The 21,892-nt window shown below is 41.0% G+C and overlaps 1 protein-coding gene and 1 non-coding gene across 2 annotated transcripts in view; both read right to left on the reverse strand.

Annotated features, from left to right (window-relative positions):
- PCDH7 (protocadherin 7) overlaps positions 1-21,892 on the reverse strand; it is a 509,222-nt gene that overhangs the window by 359,346 nt on the left and 127,984 nt on the right. The window lies entirely within an intron of this gene.
- Positions 3,408-3,571, reverse strand: LOC115873436. The gene has a single exon (XR_004048433.1). It is a non-coding gene; the product is annotated as a U1 spliceosomal RNA (small nuclear RNA).

Raw genomic sequence — 21,892 nt, forward strand, 5'->3', positions numbered from 1 at the left:
ATGTCACAGTATAACTATACTTTTACCATAAATCCACATATTCATTTGATATGCCATGAGGTTGCATTGATTTGCTAAAGAGAACTACATCTTCTATTTCTACATATCATAATGAATGGACAGTTACTAAACATGTTTGCTACATATTTTCTGAGTTACACTTCCACATCCAAATAAACACCTCACACTAACATTCAAAGTGAATGTCAGAGACAACATTTGCAGCAAATAAGGCATGTGAAAAGCCTTAACCTGTTAAAAGAGCCAATATGCTTTTAATGTGTTTTACCTTTTGAGACCAATGTGTAATAAAACCCTCAAATTAAGTAGATTGCATTTTAGCTTAGATAAACTAATAGCACAATTAGAACACCACATAATTCACCATTGCTGCTCCAAAGGAAATCACTTAAGAATTTAAGCTCTTTAGAAGGACTTCGCTGATAAAGTAATGACTATCTACAAAACTCTCTGGAAGATTAGTGGCACTGGTGCCAGTTGCTGTTGGAACAACAACAACAACAACAAAAGCAACCACAACAATTTTTCACCTTCCAAGATGCACTTTTAGAGGCCAAGAGAATACACAAAACTTCAAGAACATTTGCTATATTTATCAATCCCACCCCTCTCCAAGGCTAGGATAGAATAGGTCATGGCTAGATTCACCTGATGTTGACTAACACATAGGTAATTGTAATGATTAAAGCTTAATTATTAGTTTTACTCATTTGCACTCCTTTCAATACTCCTCATTATTTTCCCACAACAAACTTGGTTGCTGCATTGATATGTAAATTATGACATGCTCAACTCATGTTGGAAACAAAATGGTGGGGAGGGGAGTGTGCACCTGAGTGCACGCACCTTTGTAAACTTTGGTCTATGTGATTTTTTTATTTCTAGGAGGAAATGGTGACATAGTGGTTACACGTTGGGCCACTAACTTCAAGGTCAGCAAGGCAAAACCAGCAGCTGTTTTGCAGGAGAAACAGTGGGATTGCTACCCCCATAAAGACAGTCTTGGAAACTCACTGGGCAGTTTCCCTGGAACAGGAAGAGGGGAGGATATGAGATGAAGGGCGGGCAGTGGGGGGTGGGGGTGGGGGGAGGAAGAAGGGGTGTGAAGAACACAAACATGGAGGGCTTAACCAAATTGTTGTTTATTTCATTTCTTGAGATGGGTTGTATAAATAAATACAATATGTTTCATTGGGGGAAAAAAATCCTTCCAGATTCCTATTCCTAAACCCCTAAAACCTAGAGTGCTCTGAGTGGCTTAAAAAAAAAAAGATGAAAAGTAAAACTGTAATGAACTTGGAGTCTTTAGTGGCAAACAAGTGCATCGGGGGTTGGGGGGGGGGAGGTGTAGTAAATAATAACCAGGAATCCACAGAACCCATAGATGATGAATTAAAAGCAAATACAAGTATGTTGTAGTTGTGGCTAGGTTCTGATGGACAGCGACCTGATGGAGAAGGCATGGCTGCCCAGGGCGGAGCCATCCTCCCACCAGTCCGTACCATTGAGCCCAACTGGGAATTGTGTAAAGTACGCTCAGGCGACGTTAAACCACACACACCTCGGCAGTCCATAAAACGTACTTGGTTTGGGGTTTCGTGGGTGTTGCTTCGTTTTGTTTCTGTTTCATGAGAAGCAGCTCTCCTTTTGTTTTATGGGTTTCCACGAATGGTGTAAAGGCCCCACCTGCGCATCTGCGTTCCTGGGCTGCAGGTGGCACACTGGCAGGGCAAGGGGACCAGCTCTGGCTGAGGCTCCGGGACTCTGTCACGCAGGCAGACAGTTGTAGTGGCAGGGGAGGCCGGCTCCAGCCGCTGAGGTGGATGGCCTGGATGAAGTCATGGGTCTTAGCGCCTTCTCACTGGCTTCTTCTCCAACCATTACCAGCTATTCTGGCAGCAGCAAGGGTAGCCATTGAGGCAGCCGCATCAAGGCTGACTGGAAGCAGGCTCCGGTGAGGTTTCCATTTACTGTTCTCCCACCATGTACAACTGACATAACATCCTGGTTCACAGAGCCTATCCAGGACCTTGAGATGTGTGTACCTGAACGTGGAACGCTTGTGTTTCAAACAACTCTTGCTAAGTGACTGAGAAGAAGAGACCCGTATTCAGGTCCATTCAAATGAAAGGTGATCCATTGAAATGTGGAAATGACCGAACTCGATTATTACTATGACAAACAAGTAAGACTGCTGGGAAGCTAATTCGAAGACCGGTGCGGCAGCAGCTCACAGACAGGGAATTGCCGGGAATGTGAGCTGGATTCAGAAGAGGCCGTGGAAGGAAGATCAGGGCTGATAACAAGTCGGCCTTGCTTACAAATAGAGACGACCGGAATATTGTTTCCCTGTGTCTTCCTGACCACGCATCACCGAGTGGCTTTATCAGGTTGGACCACAGACACACCTGGGAGTGTCCAAAGGACACCTAGTTTACCAGAGTTGAATTTCAGTGAAATGTATGGAACCTAATAAACTACCGATAACATCGAAATGAACAGGAATTTCAAATGATCTATATAAAGCCATCCCAGCGGCTCCCTTCACCCACCAATTCAACCTTGTGGTAAAATAGGTGTCCTCTGGACACTGCATGGTGTGTCGGCAGTTCCAACCTGGTACATCCACTCTATGATGCCAATTTCTCTAAGCCTTTGGGGGCTGCCTTCTATATAGACCAAGGCATATCTGCATTTCAACTTCATTTAGTACAGGCCACTGCTCTGTCCATGCTTCAGTGAAGCAGTTAAATAGAAGACTAGACTATTTTCTAGCCTCTCCAGCAGAAACACTGAATGAACAATCTGCCTAGTGGGACGACAAGCACAAACTCGACTTATCCAACTGTGTATTCCTGGCACTCTTATTCCACACCCATTATAGCCATTCTCACAAATATTCCTCAGGTTTGGGTTTGTGTAATTTAGAAAGATCAAGCAGCTCTTTTGGAGTGTAGCATATCTCCCCTAAGATCATACTTTGTACTTGACCTCTGTGAACTTGCCTGGTTTGATTCCAGTTTTAAGTCTAGACCGATGATGGGGCTGGGGTGAGTCTTGGGGACATCTTGTCAGACAGACAGAGTCTTGTCAGACATCTGCTTCTGGTAAAGAATATGGAATATACGATGAACTGCCAACGCAACAAACGTAAATTTGGTTTGAAAGGATGTTCCCTGGGAGCAAGGATAGTGTGCCTTCATATCATGTATGTAGGACAGGTTATGAGAAGAAATCAGTGACTGGCATGCATCATGCTTGGCAAACTAGAGAGTTAGGGACAAAGAGGAAGACTTTCAATGAGATGGATGGATGTATGCAGTGGCTGCAGCAATGAACATGAGGGTGCTGGAGGGTAGGTATGTTTCTTTTTTCTTTTCTTTTTTCAGGGGATAACACAAACGCAGTCCCCCTCTACCACAAATTATGCAGTCCAGTTTCACACATTTGGGGACATCGCAGGGGTCAGCACACCCAGAGTGCAATGGGTGAGCCTTATCCTGGGAAAACCACCTTCGTAATCATGGTATCTCCCCTGCCAGGTAAGTATGGGTAGGTATGTTTCTATGTACATATAATTCCTATGAGGTGGAACCCACTAGACCCCACCTAACCCAACAACAGCTAAATGTTTAATATTTCTGATCACACTGATTTATTTTCAAGTGGCAATTTTGTAAGGAGAAGCTTCCCCCACCCCTGGTAGAACTATGCCCACATTCCTTGGGAAAACGCTTCTTAAAGTTCTAGAATTTTGAGTCAAATTGCTCATGCTTAATTCACATATATTTACATAAGGAGAACTAATCACACATCCACATGCTACACACAAGAATTTTGCAATCAGGGACAGTCCAGGAGCTAGTCAATTACCACAAATAGAGTCACACGCGTCAATAAACTGACATTCCCAACTTTCCAGCACAGAAAATCCCCAGACATTGTAGCCCAAAGAACTACAGTCCAAGTAATTTTTAATAAGAAATAACATTTGGCTGTCAAGATCATTTACTACCTCGTGGACATTGGAACCTCGGATAACCACAGAGGTCTGCAAGAAAATCATCCCTGTAGATTTCTTCCTAAGATTAAAAAAAAAAATTAAAATGCCGACCAAGGAACCCAAGAGATAGCTTCTGCTTCTAGGGGAAAGCACAGCCTATGTAAACCTATTCCCATAAAGCCTCACAGTGGTAAGACGCGGTTACTCTGATTTTGATGCAGAGGTAAGTAACAATTCTAACCTGGACGCATCACAGATGTCTAAGAACCAAAATCCATAGGAGACGCCAAGCTGGTTCTTTAGATTTGTTTCCAGATTAGCGCAGAGTGGTTTTTCTTGTTTTATTTTAATGTTTTGGTCTGTTTTTCTTTTGAGAGGAGGCGGTGTTTTGTTTCCCGTCTCATAGACCACAGGTGGACAAAAGGGAAGACAGAACTTTTTTCAAATATGACTGTTTTGGAAATAACTGCTGCATCCTCCACTAGAAAAATTATGTTTGTGGGATTAGCATTGGCCTGCTCACCACAAGGTTAGCAGTTCAAATCCATGAGGCACTTTTCTGGAAGAAGAGGAAGCTATTTCCATAAATATTTACCTCTAAAACACTAATTAGGGTCGCCATGAGGTAGAATCACCACAGCAGCAGCGCAGTGTCCTGCCAACACCAGAATCAACTTGATGGCAGTGAGTTTGCCTTGGTGTTTGGCATTTTATGTCAGGTTCCGAAAACCATGAATGGAAAGTGCACAGCTGTGGCGAATGTCTAGGGAAAAGGTAGAAATAAGATAAGAGCTAAAGCTCAACAGACCCTTAGGGATTGCTTTCTCACACAACTGAAGTGGTAAAGAAAAAATCTCTCATTTATTTATTCAGTAAACATTAATTAAATCCCTACCCTATATGTCACTTTTATTATTTGGTCTACAGTCTTGAACAAAGCAGGCACTATCCTTTCTATCATGTAAATGTAAGCAATGTTTGATATAAAATAAATGCACAAATAAGCAAATATCAAGGAGTTGATCATCTCAGGTGACCTCTAATCAGCTCCCACACACAGCAATGCTGTGTACAACAGCCTAAGATGCAGACCCCCACCCCCGTCCTTCTCCATCCCCAGAATCAGCGCCACGCTGGAGCTCAGAGTGCAGCCACTGGGTCCATCTGTCTCCACAAGGGGCTTTCTCTCTTTTGTTGACCCTCAACGTTACCAAGCGTGATGTTCTTTTTCAAAGACCACTCTCTTCTGTAACATGACCAAAGGGCATGAGACTGTCTAATCACCCTCACTTTGAAGGAGCATTCTGGTTGTTTTTGTTATTGGGCTTGTTTGTTTGTTTGTTTGTTTGTTTTTAAGACAGGTGTGTTTGTTCTTCTGGGAGGCCATCCTATTTTCAAAATGTCTTTGCCAACACCATCATTCAAATGCATCATGTCTTCTGATCTTCTTTATCTACCTTTCAGACACCTGGTTTGGGCCAGGCTCCTCTTACATCTCAAAGCGGCATCTTTGTTCTATGACATTTTAAAAGGTCTGACACAGATTTGCACAATGAGTTCATTACTGCTGAGCATTGATTGTGTATCCAAATAAAATGCAATCCTTAACAACTGCAGTATTTTCTCCATTTATCATGATGTCATCTATTGGGCCAACTGTGACAGTTTTTGTTTTTCTTACATTGATTGAGCCGTAATCCATAATGCTGGATGTAGTCTTTGATGCTCATTAGTATTTCAAAGTTGGGTCATCCACGCATTTCAGGTTGTTGATAAAACCTTCCTCCAATCCTGATGGCACATGATTTCTGCCCATCGACTCATATTATTTGCTTAAATTGAATATGGATGGTGAAAGGATACAATGAAATGTACTGGAATTCCTACTGTTTGCAAAGTTAGTCAAAGTGTGATATAATCCACATGGGCAGTGGATTGCCTTTGCATAGTCAATAAAACAAAAGCAAATATTTTTCTGGTATTCTCAAATACCCCCCATTCCGGGTCTTTTCCAAATCTAATTTAAATTTATGGCAAAACCTTGTCTGTGTACTGCTGGGTGTTTTGATTATTTATCTTCGACCCAATTTTACTTACATGTGATTAATCATACTGCACAATTATCTACACATTCTAGTGTACCTGTTTTTGACATGGGCACAAATATGTAGATTTTTGAAGGTAGATAACTTCAAAATGGAGTGCCATTCACTAATGAATTCTTCCAACACTGCATCAGTTTTTGAAACATTTCCATTGGTGTTCTGACAGTTCCTAGAACCTTCTTTTCCATTAATGTCATTAATGTAGCTTGGCCTTCTTTCAATACGATCAGTTCTTGATCATATGCCAACTGTTGCTATACACCACGACATATGTCGACCAATTTTTAGTACGGATCACTGAGTATTCCTTCTATCTATTTTTGATGTTCCCTGCATTCCTCAATACATTGCTGGTGGAATCCTTTAAGATATGCAACTCACGACTGGAAGTGTTTCTCCATTGCTTTCACCTTGTGTGTAAATACACTAAGTGTATTCTTCCATTTTGGTTTCCTGACTCCACATCTTAGCACATTTCATTATAATCGTTCCCTGTGTCTTTTCAAGCTACGCATTGGAAATGTCTTTGCATGTATTTTACTTCATTATTTCTTCTATCAGCTTTAGCTACATGAGATTCAAGGGCAAGCTTCCATCTCTTCCTACATCTATCATGGCCCTTTTCTTCTTTCTTGACTTTTGATGGTTATTTATTTTACTTATAGTTAATGACCTCGGTGCCATCACAAGGGCAGTTTTCAGTCATTAGTATTCAATGTTTCAAATCTGTTCTCAAATTCATGTTGGGTACATTCATCAGCAGCCAAGAGATCAAAGGATTTGTTGAATTGGGTAATTCGGTTGCACAGGGTCTCTTGAGAGTACTGCAAAGCAAAGATCTTACTCTGAGAGCTAAGGTGCACCTGCCCCATGCCATCATATTCTCCAGTGCCTCATATGGATGTAGAAGCTGTCCACTGACTAAAGAAAACTAAAGAAGAGTCGATGAGTGTGGATGCGGTCCTGGTGAAGCATCCTGAAAAGACCCTGGACTGTCAAAAGAACAAACAAATCTGCCTTGGAAGAAGTAGGACCAGAGAGCTCCTTAGAGGCAAGGATGGTGAGACTTCATCTGACATCCTTTGAAAATGTTGTTAGGAGCGACCAGACCCTGGAGAAGGACATCATGTTTGGTAAAATAGAAGGGCAGTGAAAAGGAAAAAGTCCCGTAAAGAAATGGATGGTCACAGGGGCTGCGACAACGGGCTTAAGCACAGGAGCAATTGTGAGGATGGAACGGGACCAGGCAGTGTTTCTTTCTGTTGTGTACAGGGTCACTGTGGGCTGAAACCAACTCCGTGGCACCTAATAACCACAATATTTGAAGGCTGTGTTTGGGTTCTCATGGACCCATTTGTTTTTTCATCCTCTATGACATAGAGTCTATGTGAAGTGATAAAAAAAAGGCCATGATGGCATAGCATACTATACACTGAGCTGCTCATCGAGTCAGCAGTTCAAACCATCTGCTCCTCAGGAGAAAACTTAGGCTTTCTATTCCTATAAAAATGTAGTCTCGGAAACCCAAAGAGGGAGTTCTACTCTACCTTACAGGGTTGCTATGAGTTACACTCAACTCCATAGCAGTGAATTTTGGCCTGAAGTGGCAAATGAGTAATTGAGAGTCTATTCCACAGTTGACCCTTCACCTTGTTTGGGCTAATTATATTGAGTTTCTCCATTGTCCCTTCAACAGATATAGTCCATTGTCTTCTTACATATTCCATAACAGATTCGATGGTCCTAACAACAGCAATGTATTCCATCTGGTGTGGTTCACATGTACAGTCTTCATTTATGTTGTTGAAAACATGTCTTTGCTATGTAGAAGTCATGGTCTTTCAAAATTATCATGCAATCTTTAGCTCCACTGATATCACCAAGGCCGTTTCCAACTGCTAGTTCCTTCCTCTCTGTTTCCAACTTTTGCATTCCAACAGCCAATTAACATACATGCATCGTGAATGCATGTTTGATCAATTTCAGAGTAAAGAAGTTGGCATAATTATTCAATTCCTTTTTCATTGGCCTTAATGATTGGTGTGTACAGTTGAATAATACTTCTATGAACTTATCTTTTGGTTGATGTTGCTTACTCATAGGCACTGTATAATTGCTTTCCTCCAATCCTGATGCCATATTCTTATTCAAATAACTCAGCTTATCTGCTCTGATTACTTACTCAGCATACAAATGGAATAAGCATGGTGATAGGACACATCCTTTACATGCAGTTTCTTGGTTTTAAACCACATAGTATTCCCTTATTTATTCTTGATCCATGTACAGGTTTCACATGAAAACAATTCAGTGTTCCAGAATTACCATTCTTCTCCAGCTGTCCACAGTTTGTTCAATGACTTTGTGCAGTCAATAATACATCAGCAATCATCTCTCTGGTATTCTCTGTTTTCAGTCAAGATCTATCTGATATCAACAACCATATCCCTTGTTCCCCATCTGCTTCTGAACCTCTCTGTCTGGCAGCTCTCTGTCAATGCACTGCTGCACCCTGTGTTGGATGACCTTCAGTAAAATTTTACTTACATGTGATATCATAGATATCGTTCTAAAATTTGTGCATTCTGTTGGGTCACCTTTCTTTAGAATGAGTAAAAATATGGATCTCTTCCCATCAGCTGGCCAATTTCTTTTCTTCCAAATTTCTTGGCATGGACAAGTGGGTGCTTCCAGTGCTTCACCAGCTCGTTGCAACATTTCAGTTGGTATCCCGTCCATTCCTTGGAGCCTTGTGTTTAGCTGGTGCTTTCAGTGCAGCTTGGGCATATTCCTTCAGTCTCGTTGTTCATGCTCAAATGCGACCTCTTGAAATGGTGAATGTCAACTAGATCTATTTAGTACAGTGACTGTGATTTTATCCATCTTCTTTTGATGCTTCCTGCATCATTCAATATTTTGCCCCTAATTCTTTCAATATAGCTAACTCAAGGAATGCCTATTTTTCGTGAGTTCTTTCAGTTTAAGGTACAATTGAGTATGTTCTTTCTTTTTTCCTTTCTTTCAAAACCATTCGATTGGGATCTAATACAGCTATCATATCATTCCATAGTACAAAATTTGTTTGTATGCTTTTAACTCTAGATCTTTACACATTTCATTATGATATTTTATCTTCTCGAGCTGCCCTTTGAAATCTTCAGTTCAGCTCTTTGACTTCGACATTTCTTCCCCTGGCTTTAGCTCCTCTACAATTCACAGCAAGTTTCAGAGTCTCTTCTTACGTCTCTGCTGATCTTTCCTTTTGTGTCTGTCTCTTTTGTGACTTTTGCTTTCATTTTTCCCCCCAAACCATTCGATTGGGAGCTAATGCAGAGATCATATCATTCCACAATTCAATCAGATCATGCAGTATTGTACAATTGCTATCACAACCAGTTTCCAAACATTCTTTCATTCTTGAATTCCTTGACATCAGTTCCCATTTAAAGTCACCACCCACCACAGTCCTCCCCAGAAACGCTTATGCCACTTGCAGTCCCTCTAGGTTCTTCAGTCCTGGGTTTCATGGACCAAAAAGCAGAAAGACACATAACAAAAACTCCAGCGGGTCACCCCCAATGACAAACTATACCTAAGCTAAACCCCAATGTGAACAAACAAAAATACAGAAAATGTTGGAAAACAGATCAGGCCGAACATGCCTCAGAAGGGAAATCAACGGACAAGGTCTTAACTGTTCAAGCCAGGTGTGTCATTTTGATTTTCCATAGCCATCTCTCCAATGCACTCTCTCTGCTAACCAGTTTCATCTCATCCCTCTCTGATGGAAAGATGGAAATCACAGGAGGCTCATTTCCTGTGCAGATCTCACCAATGTATCTTGGGCTCCCACTATCATTCATAGTCTGCAGCTGCAAGCCTGATTATCACAGTTTAGGCTCGGATCTGCTTCCCTCCTTCAGCTTCAGTCTATCATTGACAATCCTTAGATCACTGGTCACTGATGTGCTTCTTCTATGTGGACTTAGTTGACATCTCACTGAGATGGCTGCTTGTTTAGAATCAAGCCTTTAAGATCCCAGATAGCCAAGTACCATCTAATTCCTTCACCATACTGTGCTAGAGCACCCAAAACTTCTTTGCTCCCTTCCTGAGGGTCTTCATGGATTATGTCCTTGATGTCATCCCACAGCTCATCAAATCTTCTGCCTCTAATGTTTAATGTATCAAATTAATCCTTGAGATATTCTAAAAATTCAGGTGGGATATGCTCAAAGTCCTATTGTAGCTTTCACAGTCTCGTTTTCATTTATCCAACTTTAACCTGAACTTACATAAGCACAATTGACAGACTATTCCAAGGTCAGCCGCTAACCTGGTTTTAGGTGCTGATACTCAACTTCTCCATTTTCTCTTCCCACAGATGCAGCCAACTTGATGGCGGTGTATTCCACCTGCAGAAGGCCACATACAGTGACCATTACTGTTGTTAAAAATTGTATTTATGATGAAGAAATTGTAGGTCTTTCAAATTCTACCATGTGGTCTTCGGCTTAGTTTCCATCGTTCAGATCATATTTTCCAACTACTGTACTCCTTCCTCGTTGTTTCCAACTTTTGCATTCCAATCACCAGTACTTAATAATGCATCCTGATTGCCTGTTTGATCAATTTCTAACTACAGATGTTGGTAGAACTCTTCGATTTCTGTATCCCTAGCCTTAGTACATACATTTGAATAATAGTGGTATTGATTGAATTCCCTGTGTGCAGATAAACATTAACCTATTATTGACTGCATTGTACTGCAAGATGTGTCTAGAAATATCCATTTTGATGAGGAATGCAGCACCATTCCTCTTGATTATGTCACTCCCGGCATGGCAAACTGTACAGGTTTCTGGTTCAAGATGGCCAATACCAGCCCATTTCTGCTCATTAACACCTAGAATGCTCATCTTTTTATGGTCTTACATTCCAAGCTCCAATAAGTAGTTGGTGTTTGCAGCTGTTTCTTCTTATTTGCTTCATACTCCATCAGTAAACGAATGCCAAAGGCTTTACCCCCAAGTTTGACTCCATCTGCATCATTAAGGTCGACTCTAGTTTGAGAAGGCAGCTCGTCCTCAGTCCTATTTTGAGTGCCTCCCGACCTGATGGTCTCACCATCTGGCAGTATCTCTGACAAGGTTCGGATGTTATCCAGAGGCTCTTCAGTGGATAATTCTTCCAAAGTGGACAGCCTTTTCCTTCTCTGTAGTCTGTTCTAAGTCTGGCCGCTGCTATCTGTTCAGTGTGGGTGACCTTACTGGTACTTGAAATACCAAGGACATATCTTTCAGCATCACAGCAAGAGACAAGCCACCACACTAAAACAAACTGATAGACAAGTGATGGTGTCTTCTTTGGAAGCATATGGAGATGATCATATCATAGACAGCATTATACTTTAAGGCAGATCTTGAATTTTTTTGATGATGTTGATGATGATCAATGGAATAGCATTCCTCTCGTCTCTGACATTACCAGCATAGTAAACCATATGGTTCCACTCCCCAATGCTTAGACCATCCATAGTCTCTGTCCACTAACATAGTCAATTTGATTCCTGTGTATTCCATCTGACAAGGTCTACATGAATAATCGACATTTAAACTTTTGCACAGACATATTTACATGAAGAAGTTGTTGGTCTTGCAAAATGCTCTCATGTAGGCTACCACAGTATGACAAGCGAATAGCCCCACCATGCACACGTATGCATAGAACCCACAGGAAAGATGTGAGGAGGTTGTGATCAGCCCCTACCCACCAAAAGAAAAAGTACAGCATACATACATTTATGTGAAAATACAGCACATCTTTACCCACTCAGAGAGGTATCTTCAGACCCATATTTCGAGGTCAAGTGCTCAGACTGCTACCTATTTCCATCTATTTGTGTGCAATGCTTAAGGCTGAAGATGTTTCAGAGAGAACATAAAATCACATCATGTCAGAAAATGACTTTCTTAGAATGTCCGGAGGGTAATGTTTTGGATAGATTAAAGGCAAACATCCTATCAAGGAGGTGGCTGGCCTGCAAAACATAATGTTCTTCTGTAACTAGGAAGATAGAGAAAGCACAGGACAGCAGACACATTTAATTTTTTAATGTATTAACAATTGAGGTCCTTGCACTCCTATCAAGATGAAATGTGAGACATCATTTTCCTTATTAAAAAAAATCTTTGAAAAACATCATACAGGGAAGGAAGCAAACTGTGAAATCTTAAGGTAAACTATATGGCTTCTTTCATTGTCTTCCTCTGTTCCTCTCAGAAAATCCAAATTAGCATGAGCAGAGGCAAATGTTACTTTCAATGCTGCCTTCAATTTGTTTCTGATCCCAGCTTGCTGTGTTTCAGACTTTGAGGGAGGGCATGTGTGTTCGGGGGCACGGGACTTTAACGTATGCTCATCACTACCAGACCCTCATCCTGACAGTGACCCAGGAAATTGTAGATTCTACGGTTTGAAGTATTTTTTGTTGTCGTCCATTGAAATTATTTCATAAAGGAATTTGAATTTGCCCCAAAATTGGTTCCTTTTGCATGTCAGTGTCTCCCTGTATATGAGAAAGCAAACTCTTGATTTTGCAAGGAAAAAAAAAAAAAAAAAGCCAAGGAAATTATATGAGAGCAACTGTATGTCCTTTTACAGCTAGAAGTTGGCTTTACACATTCCACGACTCATAAATAAACAGAAGAGTTCTGTGAACTATATGCAGATGGCTGGGTCTACACTGGGAGCCTTTTGTGATGACTTTGGGCTGCTTCCCTGTTTTGCCATCTCTTAAAATATCTGGAAAAAAATTTTTTTCCTGCTCTGCTCTTCAGAAATAGGACAGAGAATCCTGTAATTTGAGAATCTGCCCTCCACTTGGTTAGCACTTTATAAATCCTAGAGAAACCAAAGTCCCCGTCATTACTGTTCCCCTAAAAATATCTGCCCCTACAACCGGCATGGCATTACGTTATGTTGTAAATATTGATTGCTTTATACTCAAAAACTAACACACTGAGGGAATATGAGGAGAGAGGTGGAGATTCAAGGTGGTGGAGGGAAGTAATAAGACAAAGAAGGGAAAATCCCACAAACCACATAAAGGAAGAGATGAGAACAGCCACTTAAATAAGCAAGTTTAAGGTTACCACACTGGCCCAGAGCTCAAGTGTGCCTGCCAAGGCCAAATGAGAAAAGAAGTGGGAAGAATAAGAGCATTTGACGAAGCAAGGCAGGGAGGCAAGGCACCAGAGGTCAAGTGGAAGTACGAAGGCAGCCGTTTTGTGTCTTTTATCATTCTTTTTTTTCCATCCAATTGTGGCACAGAAATTGTGGTATGCTGGCAAGGACGTTGAATATTAAAAAGAACAGAAATAACATGCATATCAATATTTCATATCATTTAAGTGTTGCAAATACTTTTTGCCAGCTAGTGTGGCCTCCAAATACATTCTCTCATCCTCCCTTTCTTTCTTTACATTCTCTCTCAAACACACACACTCACACACACTCACACACACACACTCACACACACTCACACACTCACCATTACCACAGTAACAACAATCATTTGCTTAGCTCATCATAAAGCTTCTTTCTCAACAGCAAAAGCCTAAGGGCTTTGGCAAGGCAAAATGTATTGGCATTTCTCTGATGTATATTCAAAAATCTATATTACAATTCTAATTCAGCATGCATGAGTCAGCAATAGATATACTGTATCTTTTAAAAGACATGAAGCTTTCCAGTCAAGCCTTTTAAGGCTTTACAAATAACATTTCAAGAGGGTTGAGAATGTGGACTAAGATAGCAGATGGCTTTTAGTACGATACGGTTCCAGGACCCTTTGATTTTATTACTTGTGCCTTTTGATGGTGCTCTATCCTGGCTTGTTTTGATGGCATTGTGGCCTAATGAACTGAAATCAGACAGCAAAGCCGAAAAACCCTTAAGTCCTAATGACAGAGAGGGACTTATTTTGTGACCTTGTGAAAGTGTTTCATTTCCCTCATTGCAGCTCCTAGGGCAGAAAATAAAAATTCCATAGAACCCCTTTAAGGTGGGCAGAGACTAGTAATTATTAGTAGTAATTACTCAACTTATAAAATATTAAACAAATATATTAGCAGCCATTTATTAAGGATTTATATGAACAAGATATTATCCCGGGTTGTGAGCATATTTAGTGGCTTTTATCCACCCAGCATTCCTTTTTTTAAAAAATTGGGAGTTCTTACAGATATTATAACAATCCATAATTCAATTAGATCAAGCATAATTGTACAATTGCTGCCACCATCAGTTTCAACACATTTTCTTTCTTTTTGAACTCCTTGATATCTGCTCCCTTTAGCCCCTCCCTCCCCCACCCCACTCCCCCAGAACCCTAATTGTTATATTATATCTACACCTATATTTTTGCTATACCTTACAGCCAAGATTCTTATAAATTATGAGTAACCAGACCCAGTTCACAGATAAGAAAATGAGACACAAGAAGTTAAGAGACTTCAAGTAAATTCTGTTTGTATGTCCTTTTTTCTTTCCTTTAGGTTAAGTTATCTCTGTGAATAAACAATAATAAACAGCAAAAATGGTCATTAGGAGTTATTACTTGGTACCCTTACCTAAGCATATAGTCTATGTAGTGCTATGTAGATATATGCACACACACAAAGATAGGTATGTTTGTGTATGTATATATACATACACACATATATGTTGGTGATAAACCAGTAACGGTTGCCAATACCCCAGCTCCAACTCACAATGCCTCCATGGGGGCAGTGCAGCAGCACCCCCTAGGATGGTCCATGCTGATTTCTCAGAAGGGGGCACCATCCCATTCTTCCATGTGACCCAAACTGAACCCAAAGCACCAATCTTTCAGGTGCCCCTTGAGCATGTGAACCATTGGCACTACGCTGACACAGTATTATAACTTCAGGGTGGCCTTTTAGGTCCACGATGGTTTGGTTCATTCATTTTGTCCAAAAGGGCAGTACTTGGAAACAAAGAACCCAAAGAGAGAAAGATGCTTTGCTCCCATAATCTTTCAATTACCACCCAGAGTCTAAAGGGCTGGCGGGTGAATTGTTGGAGGAGGTTATACTTTGTTTAAGACGCCCTGGTGGCACAGTGGTTAAGTTTTTTATGATCAAACCATTATTGGCTTTGAATTTTTTGTTTACACCATGTATTTTCAGCAGTGGAAGAAAGAAACGCTGAAATCCCAGAAGGAACAACTGTGGTGATATGGATTTTGACACATGAAGCGCTCAGAGTAAAACTGAGGCCGAATCAGCTTGATGGCAGTGAGTTCCCTCTGAGTTTATAGGTGGCACATCTATCCGAAGAGAACTCTGAGTGTGGGCGTTATACAGGACCCAGGAAGGTGACAACATATCCTGCAAGTGGCCCAGGAACCCAAACAGGGTGACCCTGCGGGTGTTCCACGGGTCACAGAAGGATGGAGTGCTGAGCCGTCATTCGTTCAACCACAGGCTGAAGAAAGGTGTGGCCATCCACTTGTATAAAAACGTACAGCCTTGGAAACCAAAGGGGCAATTCAAGGATGTTCTGTGTTATTGTTGTTGTTGTCTTTGAGTCTGTTCCACCCCACACCAACCCTGTATACAAAACACTGTCTGGTCCTGAGCCATCAGCACAATGGTTCTTAAGTTTGCGCCCAGGGTTTCAGCTACTGGGGCCAGGGCCTTCCTCTTTTTCTCTGCCCATCGAGTTACCAAGCAGGAGGTCTTTCTCCAGGGACTGGTCTCTCCTGACAACAAGTCCAAAGGATGTGAGATGAAGCTCACCATCCTGCCTCTAAGGATTCAATGGCCATGGGTATTGTGTCTTACAGGGTCCCTGTGAAGCACATAAGCTTGGTTTGGTCACTCTTGGCCTCCTGTCAGATCACTAGCCCGCAACAAAAGCCATGAGCCATGGTGGTTTACATTTCCACAGAGCATAGTGAGAGAAGAAATCTGAATTTTCTTTTCTTTTTTAAATAATTTTGTTGGGGGCTCTTACAGCTATTATCCCAATTCATCCATCCATCCATTGTGTCAAGCACATCTGTATATATGTGGCCATCATCATTTTCAAAACATTTTATTTCTACTTGAGCCCTTGGAATCAGCTTATTCCCCACCCTCCTCCTCCCTCCCTCATGAACCCCTGATAATTTTTTTTTCATGTCTTACACCAAATGCTGTATCCCTTCACCCACTTTTCTATTGCGATCCCCCAGGGAGGGGGTTATATGTAGATTATCAGTTCCCCTTCTCTCCCCCCACCTTCCCCTACCCTCCTGGTATCCCTACTCTCACTCTCATGATTGGTTCTGAGGGGTTTATCTGTCCTGGATGCCCTGTGTTGCGACTAGAAATCTGAATTTTCACTGAACGAAGAAAAAAGAACAAAACAAAAAAGATTATTAGGCTGTTGTATCAAAGGCAGAAACACTCTGGAAAAATGAAGAACTTTACTTCTAAGTGAACTTTCTGGTAGATCACTTCTGTGGAACTCAATGTCCTTTTCTGCTTTTATTTAAGACAAGAAAGGGGGTAAATCCCTTAGTAGTGTGTTAGAGAAATGGAGATAATTTAAGGAAAAAGCAAAGGATATGATTGGAACAGTTGTAGCCATACCTGGATGCTGCAGTATCAAGAAAATGCCTAAATACAGATTTTTATTCCAAGATAAAATTACTGTAAGGAAGGATCAAGCCACTGCATTCTTATAAAATTCTCTTCCAACTCCTTAATCCCGATGCCTGGGGAGAAGCCACATGCCTGGTTTCTTTAAAATAAAAAAATGTGTGTGTGTGTGTGTGTTACATGATTTTTCTTCTCATTTGCCTATCTTTCATTCAGAAAGGACCTCAAACAGCACTAGAACATTAATTTATAATACTTAGGCATATGTAGTAGAGTCCCTCAAGATTTTGAGGACTAACTTGCCAATGGGAAATAGACCATATGGAGCAGCCAGGCTTTCTGCACTCAACTGCAGTCAGCTCTCTCTCCCAGCCCCCAGCCCCAGCATGAAGGCAAGCATATTTGGCTACAATATTTTGGAACCTAAGGCACTATTGTGGATTGTGGTTGCCAAATTGGAATGGAATTAGTCTCATATAAGATGGTAACGGATTCAAGCAAAACGATGTTATGCATATAACTAATCAATTATTTTTAGAGTATGCACTTTGGTTAGTGACTTCTGTGACAATAGCTTTCATAGTGCCCTTAATAATAGAAGGTGAATTAATTTGGGGAAAATGAAAGTTTTCAGCTGGGAAGTATATTACTTCTGACCTAACAAAGCACTGCCATTTTCAGAGAATTTGTGCAATTTTGTCGGTAGGTAAAGGAGAAGTTGTATAAAGCCTTTGATTTTATTGATTTAGAAAACTGATGTACTCTGGTCAAATGAACCCCGCTCTCAAAGACTCTAGGCACTCACCTACATTCTCCCTTCCCTCTGTGTTCCATCTCGTGCTGGCCTTTTCTCCTTCTGTAAGACCAACTGCTCATAGGCCACTCTTTGCCATCATTTTAAAAAATGAAATCGCACGCTCCTAGCTAAAAGGGTAGGCAATTATGCCTGGAATGCTGCAGAAAAGAATTTCTTAAGCCCCTGGCTAGTTGCAGAAGGGCTTACATTAATCACTCTCCCTTTCTCTGCATGCTTGTCTCCTCTTAGTAGTGTCCAATGTCAAGTCAGACAGTCCATGCAGGGCCCTTGATAGAATGCTAAAAGGGCATTGCCACACACTGCAGGTGGCCTGCAGGGAACAAGGCCCTTGGGCTGTAGTCATTTTAATCATTTCTGCACAGGTCTGATGAAGTTCTTTAGGGGCCTATTTGCCTCTGCAATCCTTATTATACTACTCACTATACAATGGTTGAATCAACTTAAAGAAAACAGGGTGTAATTCTTACATTCCAAACCTCTCTAGATTCTGTTTGCCTGTCATTCGGATCCTTCTCTTTGAAAATCCTGCTCTCGCAGGCTAGCTTCTCCTTGTTCACTGCTTTATGTGTGCCTCAAGGAGTATCCCAGAATGCCCAACTGTGCTGGCCAGAATGGCTTAAAGTGAGTCAGTGAGAATAAACTCCAAGGCACTCCACTCAGCTATTGAAGTTAAACAGTGAGTTATTTTGACATGCATTCAAAGCTGTAATATCTCGAATAGATGTATTCATCAGGGGATTTTCTCTCTAGTGGCTGAAACCTGCAGATAGCGTAAGGCCATCTTGAAATGAATCTGAACCACGGAGAGCCAGGCTTCCCCTCCTTTTCATTATCTTTAGCTCCAGGCCACAGGTTTTCCTACCATAGCAGGATATTTTATTCTGGAATCTGCTGATCATGTTTCCAAAAATTATTGTGCTTCACAATACAACTCTCCAGAGACATATTTAAATTTTCATAAACCACAATAAAACACAACGACCTAGGTAATAAACTGGAGAGCAATATTTTGCTCTTTATAAAATAACTTAGGGATTTTCACAAAATGACACTACTTTTGCCTACACGTTTTACTTCTTACATACCGCTCTATTTTGAATTTTTCTTTTAAATAAGAAAAGATAGAACCAAGATTCTGTGAGTTATGTAGTTCTCTATTTTATGGGCTCACTTCTTCCTGTGAATCTACACAGCTATTTGTGTCTCTCTGATAGCACATAATACACTGAGTTTGGCCCACACACACCTGTCCCTTGTAAATGGTGCTCTGTAACAAGGCAGGAACTACCTCTTATTTTGCCTCTGCCTAACTTGCAAAGCCTTGTAAATGATAAATGCTTAATAAAGTGAAATAGTAAATCAAGTGAGTCCTCACTGCTAATGTCAGGTTTTGGCTTCTCTACAGGTATCTGAATCAAACGAAAACGGATTACCTACCACAGCAAATTAAGGCTTAAATTAAATTAGCACTGCTAACATCTTCAATCACTCTGTTTTCACCCTAAAACTATGTGAGTCAACTAAATATGGGTTACATGACGTAGTAAATTAGGGACTAATTTAACGTAGCCATGCTCATTGCTATATAAGGTTTCTTTTTTTATATTTAATTTTCTTGCAGCTGTTTGATATGGAAATATGTGTAGTGCAAAATAAACCCCTAAATTTAATACCTCCTCCCCCTTATACATTTTTTCAAGATGCATTTATATTCACAGATTCATTTAATGCTTACATCACCATATGAAGTAGGTAGAACAGATATGATTAGCCCCACTTTATGTTTGGTGAAGAGGAGGCAAATTATCGCTTGTCGAAGATTACCTATGTCATCATTTGGTAGAATAAACATTAAAATATTAAAACCCTGGCCAGAACTCTTACCACGTCTCCCAATCTTTGTCCTAGAGTCTCTCCCATAAGAGCACCGTGCACTAGGCTGTACCCTGTGCCCTGAAGACAAATCCAATGACTCCGTCCCCGACTTCCCCCAGGCACGTGGAAGAAACACTGCCAGGATTCTCCTTACAAGTAACGACGGCCAGGTTTTGTCTCCGGTACTTTGGACATGTGAACAGGCAAGTCCAACCCCTGGGAAAGGACATCATGCTTGGTAAAGTAGACACTCAGTGGAAACGAGGAGATGGATTGGCACAATGGCTGCAACAATGGGCTCAAGTATGAATCATCGTGAGGATGGCACAGGATGGGGCGGTGTTTCCTTCTGGTGTAGGCAGGGTTGCTATGACATAAACTGCAACAGCAACAGCAATGTGATCTCACATAACTTAGCATGTGACACACAGTAAGCACCAACAAACACATATTTATTTAATTTGAAACCTCTCTTCTTGCCATCCAGTCAATGCTGACTCATAGCAACCCTGTAAGGGTGGGGAGTTCCCAAGACTGTCACTCTTGATTGGAGCAGAATTTCCATCTTTCTCACTGGGAGGGGCTGGTGATTTCAACTGCAAGGTCAGTTAGCTGCCCAGCATGCAAACACACCACCCAGTCTCCTGCGGTAGAAGTTTAAGGACTGACAAAAGTTCTCAACTACTCTGTAAATAGCCTTCCTGTTTTCCATTTTAGTTAATTTACATGTAATTCCATGTTTAAAAAATAGTTTAACTAATGGATTAAAATTAAACTACTCTTTATAAAGTTTAAGTTTCTTAAGATAAATTAGAGCAGTAGAGAAAGGGCAGTGTGGAATGTTGCTTTTGTGCAGTTTTCTGAGCGCTCCAGAAAATGCAGCTGTGTAAATCTAACTAATAAATAATAAATAATGTACCTTGAACAAGCAAATATCCTTAGACATATGAGTCTGCAAAGAGAAAAAACTGATTTGGGTATGTTCGAACAAACATCTTGGAAGTGATTCAGGTTGGGTTGTTTTTTAGCACTTTCATCTTCATTCGTTGAAAAATGAAACGAACATCTTTACCAAAGACCGTCGAGCATCATTCAGTTCAACAAGCACTTTTTAAGAGCTAAGCGTGTACCAGTGTGTTCACAGTTGAGATGCACACACATTTCAGGAGAGATATTTAAGGAAGTCTGCTTTCAAAGAGGCAAGAGTGGCTCAGTGCTTCCTCTCCCTGAGTTCAAATCCGGACTCTTCTACTAAGGGTCACACTAGTAGTGTGCTTGGCAAGTTAACCCTTCTCTGCCTCAATTTCCTCTTCTACAAAATGTGGTTAAAATTTATTCTAATGCATTGGCTTGTTATGATGATCAGAACTGATTGCAAAATTGGGGGAAGGGACTATGGTACAATGATAGGGAGCCCAGGTGACTCAGCAATCAAGCACTTTGCTGCTAACCAAAAGGTTGGCAGTTCAAATCCACTAACAGCTCCAAGAAAGCAAAGGCCTGGTGATATATTCTTATAACTATTACCGTCTAGAAAACCCTATGGCTCAGCTCTACTCAGCTGTACAGGATCGCTATGAGTTGCAATGAACCCACAGCTGAGCAAGAAAGAGTAGGCTTCATACTCTCTTAAATGGTTTTAGTCTTAGAAACCCACAGGGGCAATTTCACTCTGCCCTATAAAGTTACTATGAGTCACCACTGGTTCAATGGCAGCAAGTTATGTATTTATTTTTTCAGGTTGAGCCACCAGATTCACAATTTTCAGGATTCTTACTTTTGTAATATACTATGTTAAAATGATGTTTTATGCCACCAAATTGTGCTAATCTGTAACAGCAGCCATAAGAAACTAATGCAACGTCGACATCCATGTGAGTGTGTATACACATTTGCCTACATTCCCCCCACCAAACACAAACAAGCATTGACACAAAAAACAAAAAACCTTGGGAATATGCTTTTGAGCATTGAACATTGCCTTTTCACTCAAATCCAGCAATATCCTGAGAAATGCAGGCAATTCTTATTGGAAGCAAGTGTAGCTTCTCCCTCCCCACCAGATACCAGCATGTGTGTGTACTCTTCTACTACAGAAACACTACTGAAGAATGTGTACGTAGTCCGTCTTCCTTGCCTGGACTCACTGTTTTGACCCTCACACAAGTCCTACTTCACCACTATCATATTTACCACATTAGATGATGTTTAATATACTGATAAAATGTACTCATGAGACAAGGAATGCCTGGCGGAGAGAAACTGTCTTTATTCATATCTGCATGTCCAGTGGCTGGGCAATGAGTGACGCACCAAGTTTATTAATGTGTTTTTATGATCTGAATGGTTAGAAATCTCTCTAAGCAGGCACAACCACACACATGCACATACACACTGGCAT

This window comes from Echinops telfairi, unplaced genomic scaffold, assembly GCF_000313985.2.
Source record: "Echinops telfairi isolate 266 unplaced genomic scaffold, ASM31398v2 ScPeMD7_7468;HRSCAF=8506_0, whole genome shotgun sequence".
Lineage (NCBI taxonomy): Eukaryota > Metazoa > Chordata > Mammalia > Afrosoricida > Tenrecidae > Echinops > Echinops telfairi.